Source organism: Ostrinia furnacalis, unplaced genomic scaffold (assembly GCF_004193835.3).
Source record: "Ostrinia furnacalis isolate ACB-3 unplaced genomic scaffold, ASM419383v2 OfSCF4792, whole genome shotgun sequence".
NCBI classification, from domain to species: domain Eukaryota; kingdom Metazoa; phylum Arthropoda; class Insecta; order Lepidoptera; family Crambidae; genus Ostrinia; species Ostrinia furnacalis.
In genome coordinates, this window is record NW_021135031.1 from 80,475 (window position 1) to 86,961 (window position 6,487).

Genomic DNA, 6,487 nt, shown 5'->3' on the forward strand with positions numbered 1-6,487 from the left:
AAAGTGGTTCACAATGTGTTAAAATATTTGTCGAAGAGAAATACTAAGGGTTCGGACAATATTTTCATTGAATAATGTTTCCGACAAAGGTTGTCAAATTTTATACCGCACTCTATTCCACGCCGTTGGTTTTGATATGCACGACACATGATTCTTCCACCCAAGACAACCAGAAAGAGAAGCGGCGAAAGTAGGCAGACTTGCCGGACGCCCGCATGCACCTCGATGTCTTCGGAGATGAGGCTGTCGTGAGTGACAGTACATGAATATTTCTTGAAGATGGCCTTCATTAAGTAGATGGATATTTTTCGGCGGGACACCAATGTCAGCGAGTCTCGACCATATGCTTGCTCACTTTAGCGTATCAAAGGCTTTTTCAAAGTCCCTTTGCCATTCTGATGCTTGCTCCAAGATGATACGCAAAGTATTGATCTGGTCGGTCGGTGCACGAGCGGTTCGGGCGGAAGCCAGCCTGTTCCCTACGCAAAAGAGGTTCAACGGCTCCCGATAACCTATCCAAGATAATCTTGCAGAAAACCTTTGACGGTATCGAGAGCAAAGTGATACCTTTCCAATTGCTACACTGGCTTAGGTACCCTTTCTTTGGCACAGTAATTAAAAGCCCCTTATTCCAGTCGTCTGGTAGACTTACGAGGTTGTCAGAAAAATAAGTTTATGATAAAAAAATACAAGAAATAAGACTGAGGGTTATCAAATGTTATTTCATGCTTTCTTTGTTAAAATTACTTCTAGTTAGATCAGCTATTAAGAATAACTTATTTATTTGTTAATTCGTAATCTGGGTAATATGTCTTGAAATATTGAACGTAACAACAATCATTTTTGTGAAAGTACCTACATTCGCGCATAGGTGTTCAATATACTCTATTTGTAAACATTTATTTTTGTAACCTTGCCTGGAATTTATCCTCCTAATTTATTGTTTTTTTTTTATTTATTTAGATTTATTTAGTTAACGACTATATCAAAGGAGACATGACCATTAGTAAATAAACGCCACTTACACAAATATTACAATATCCAACGCGAATGAATTATAAACAGCCGATTGGTTTTCCCAGAGGCGTAATTGCTTTTGTTTCATTTGCCATGAATGGCCATTCAAAGTACTAATCAATGGATGACTTTGAAAAGATAAAGAATAATGGCACTTGAACGAAATAATCACAAGATATTAGGACGCGCCTATTGGTTATCACAAAATTACTCTACAACTGATTTTAAGCTTTATGTAAAAACCACGAAGTTCAAAATCCGTTGCGGTAATACATAATTTTGTGGTAAGTTTATTTGCTAGCGTACATACATATCTACGGTACGTACGTGCGTGCGTACATACGAGTACGTATCAAAACCACAATCCAAAAAACCCAACGTTAAAAATAATTTGACAGCTGTTGCTATCCCCGACCTGTTTTACCAACCTGTAGTGAAACACTGTTATCTTAAAATAACTATGAATCAAGTTTGTTTATTGTATTTTTGTTTTCCTTTATTTATCTTCACGATTAATTGTGAATGGCCCAACCGCGAACGTTCGCCAAAAAGATGTGAATTACGGGTAATTTTTCTTTTTATCAACTGGGAGTTTCAGATGCGAATTTTGATGGAGCAAGCATGTTTCATTCATAATTTCATACACACGTGGTTTGAAAGCATTGCATTGGTATCATAGCTATAGGTGTTTGAGTACACAGTTTGAAAGAGAATTCCACCCCTTGGCTGGCATATAAGCGCTGACCACTGTGCGACCCCGAAGAGATCTAAGCGAAAAATAGTTTTGGCGGTGCTTGGAATAGAATTGGGCTACACGTCCTACTTTTGAAACTTATACGCTAGACTCTTCTATCTTCCAACCAAATAAATCTGCACCTAGGGATTTTTTTTTGTTTGGTTGGACCAAAATCTGATAGCCTAGGAACTAGGATGCAGGCCATTGTTTTATAGAGGTATTTTATCGACTTTAGACCATAAACCCATACATTTGTCGCCAAAAATCAACGATACATCTTGGCGCGGATTCTAGGCCGGCAGATGTCTATTGATAAAGTTGTAGTTACCCGAGTATGACGAGTTCTCCATATTTGACCAGTGGTTTTGGTTTCTGTTCGGAGCCGCTTTCGCCAGCCTCCTCCAGTATTGGTGAGTCCGCACTGTCCGCAGCACTGGAACAAACGGAGAAAAAGTTCAAAATAGAGGAATATCGTTGAAAATTGCTAAGTACCTACATGTTATTTTCATAGCATTTTTGCGTACCTAAGCTAAGCAAGAAACATACAGTCATCCTTCCAACCAATCTCACTTCCGCGTATAAAATATATATTAAAATACAGATTACAAAATCGGGGATCGAAAAAAACTTTCAATTTACACTCCGAGTTTAGCAGAACATAGTCAGTAAGTAGTAACATAATTTTGTTTTAGCTGCTATGCATATTTTTTTTATTATATTACGTATTTGTATAGCTCTTCCATAATTCAGATACTTAACGATAACGGATTGAGTAGGTAATTAAATGGATTCGTTAAGTAACGAGCCTCTTCAGTAATGACTTATTTAGATAAACGATTTTATCGTCAACCAAAACTTATCTTAATGAATGTCAACAATTTTAGTCATGATGATAATAATAATAATGCATGCCCTACCACAAACCGCAGCCGTTAAATTTTCTGATAATTTCATATAAAATCTCATTGTTACAAACACAATTAAAAGCTAGGTATTTTGATAACTCTTGTAGTTAGTTGAGTTATCGCAAATCATGTTTACTTTCAAATAACCCAATAAGTAGGCTTTTTAAAACCCCGTGAGTCAGCCAGTTACGTAGATTACAATGTATTATTATAATTATCATAGGTTTTATAGTTGGAAAGATAAATTCACAACAATTGGTATGGGATTTTTTATCTACCATTACAATATTGGGATTTACATACAAAATTCAGATGAAAGTCGTTTAAGCAACGGGAGCGCATTAAAACTACAGCGAAATTAGCATGAAAGCTCATAAAGATTCGATTCTAAATGCTGTATAGTAGTAAATAAATTTGTTAATTCATTTTCATTAGTCAAGGCCACAATCGTACAAGTATACCATGTAACAATTTTACACCTACCCACGTCTGCGTCTACAACTTCCGCTGTACCTATGTTACTTGGTTACTTTGATAGGACAACACGAGATCCAACCGAAAACTGGTCGGAGACAGCTGTGGGTCAAGATTAGTGGTAAATTATCGCCACCGGCCCGAACCGGTCCCGGCCGATGCACTCACACTTACGCAAGCGATGGTCCTGTGTTGAGAGGAAGGACTAATGTATCATTCTCTTTTTGAAATCAAATGATTCTGACCAGTAACTGTAAAATGCTGGATGGGTTAAAAAAACTTAAAACCATGAAGTGATTCGAAAAACAACAAAGTGCGACGTTGAAATGGAAATATTTTTAAAGCCGAAGACTAGGCTGTATTCATACATTTGCCTTAATAAATAAAATGTTAAGAATAATTTAAAAATTATAAGTAACCATTACAAAACATCCCAAAAGAAAAATTACTGCAGTCGAAATGACCCTTCGCTTTATCACCGTTAATCAAATTGGTATAAGGGAGAATAGAGTGCCATCAAGAAAAAGAGCTTTTGCGAAATAATCAAATAAATCATCACCGAATCTCCTGACCGGCAGCAATCACTCAAAATGCGAGTAGATGTCACCCTTTGCCTCGATAACTTGTTGTTCGCGTGAGGCACATTTCATTAACGAAATTACCAACCCACGGTGTTTTGGAAAATACTGATGATAAAAAAGTTATGATAACAAGAAAAAATCCTGGAGATTTTTTTAATTCGTGTGAATGATTTTACGTTGATGACAGTCAATATGTTTTATTAATCTTTTAACGGCCGAGGGAACTTTTAATTCATAAGTTTAGGAGAAGGTGCCTATTTAGATATATATGAACCTATCAAACGAATATCCACCTAACTAATGTTATTTTGCTAAGTAGGCATAATATCATTTTAGGGAAATGTAAATTATCCAACTTAAAAACCAAGTAGCTAGGGTATTGTTTCAATCTCTTCGTTTTTGACCCTTTTTATGATAGAAAATATTGATTCTCAAATCAATTTTCGATTTTGCAACAAGTAAGTACTTCGTGTGCGTGGCTGGAGTGCTTTATCGATCGTAACTGTGATAAGTTATCGGTCCCTCTTTCTGAACTAGGGCACTGTATCTAACTACACCTTGCCCCATAACCTGATGATACAACGCATCTATTGACATAATTATGAGATGACCCCGTTTATTATACTCGTACACTTTATTTATAGAATAGACCATATTATTTACTGTATGCACTTCGAAGATTAAATTACACTCTTAAAACTATTGTTTGTTTATCAACGCTAAACCCATCCTCCAACTCAAGTCTAAATTCAAGGCAAGAAATTGTTTCAATTTCAATATTTTATTTGAAGAAAAATTCGAGGCTTTGATAGTCTCATCTCATAGTCCTAGAAGAAGAGTCTAAAACTTGATTAGGTACGGGATATCATTACACTGGTCAACAAAAAATCAAAATGAAAATGGTGCCGAGATTCTGTTGATAGTTTATTATTAGGTGTGTATTAGTAATAATAAAAATATTTTTCTTTTTTTTTCCTACGTGTAGTTTTGGATCTACCCTCAGTTTTAAAATTTAGCTTTAATCGGTACTTTGGTTGCACAGTTTGTAGTGTTCTCGGTACATTTTTATAAATGCATTTATTTTAATATCATGTCTACATTGCCAAGAAGTTGTCTCAATAATCAAAATGTATTTCTGTTACATTGGTGGTGTGTACACAGTTAAAAAGTTCAAAAATTCAGGCAAATTTTATTAAAAGTGCTTATTTTTCTTACTTTAAGTCGGAAATTGTGGTTGCATTCAAGTCGTGGATACCCAAAATTGTTTTTATAATCTTCTGTGAACATTTAAGGCAATGTTACAATGGTCAAAGAAGCCGTAACATGAAGTTCAGAGTGGAGAAAGTGAGGAAAGAACAAAAAAAAACCTAGTTTGAGCATAATTTAAAAAAAAAAAAAAATATTAAGTAATTTTTAACGGTCCATAAATAACAATATTAATCAAAGATACTGATTTCTTAAGTTCGATGGACTATTTGGAACGATTTGCATAGATTTTGTTAATTGAAATTACAATTTTTTTTTCGGAAATCACTAGTCCAGTAACTACTCTGAAATTGTAAGACATGCCTTAAAAACTCAGGATGTCATAATTTTTATCAAAGAGCACTACCTCCACAGTCATCTTGACCAATTCCCAGAGAATCTTGGGTCACTATAGCATGCTATAGCTAAGAATAGGGAGAGCGATGCTATCAAGACCTAAAAACCATTGGAAGAGAGGTACCAAGGCAGATGGGATCGGTATATGATGGCTGATTACTGCTAGAGGATGTAACGTGATAGTTCCATTACACCTCATTCACAAAAGTCGTGGAAAATAAAGTTTTTAAGCATTTCAAAATATTATAAACGCTGATTTTGGTGAAATTTTGTATTTTTCTATACACGTCAAAATCTAGAAAACCACACGTAGGAAATCAACAAATTTGCTACTAAAGCAACCAGCATAAGGTCCTCAATCAAAAAATATATACAGTTCCTTGGCACCAAAACCACTGTTGACCAGTGTTATTATTATAACACTCAAAACTGCCATAGTTTACTGAACATTATCAATCTATCTAAAAGGTTACAACGTAGACAAAAATTAATGGAGTGGGTGGGAACATCAAGCCGCTAGCACATATGACGGGCCCGCGCTGTGGTCACTTAAAATTGCTTCTGCCGCATTTCCATTAAATGGTAGAGGCTTAAAACCCGAGGCGTCCGCGTGGGCATGAATAAAAGAACAGTTTATTCCAAGGATGTTAATATCCGTAACCGTAACCGAAACTATCGGTTATCCGAAATAAAAAAAATCCGTAAGCGAAACCGGTACAAAAGTTTCGGATAGTTTCGGATAAAGGCGGAGTCTAAATCTTAATACATATTTTTAAATCTGGGGGCACGGCAGTGCCCCCACCAAGTCGAGCAAAAAAGTGGCACGGCCGTACCATCCTTTTCTCGAAGCAATTCAGGCCATTTTCAACCGCCTGTAACTTCGTTGTGGATAAAACTAGAAGGCTGAATTTTCATTAGCTATGCAGGCATTGTAAAGACACGGTATATTTAAAATTTCATTCAATTTGAACCAGTAGTTTAAGAATTATAACGGGTCAAAGTTACTTAATTTTGTCACTCACTGACTCACTGACTGACTCACCGATCATCAAAATTCTAAGGCACTTCTAGCAGACCTAGAAGCTTCAAATTTGGAATATAAGTAGTGTTTGGTGTATGAATCAAGGAAAAACTAAAATATTTGGGGGCACGGTAGTGCAACCGCCAAGTCG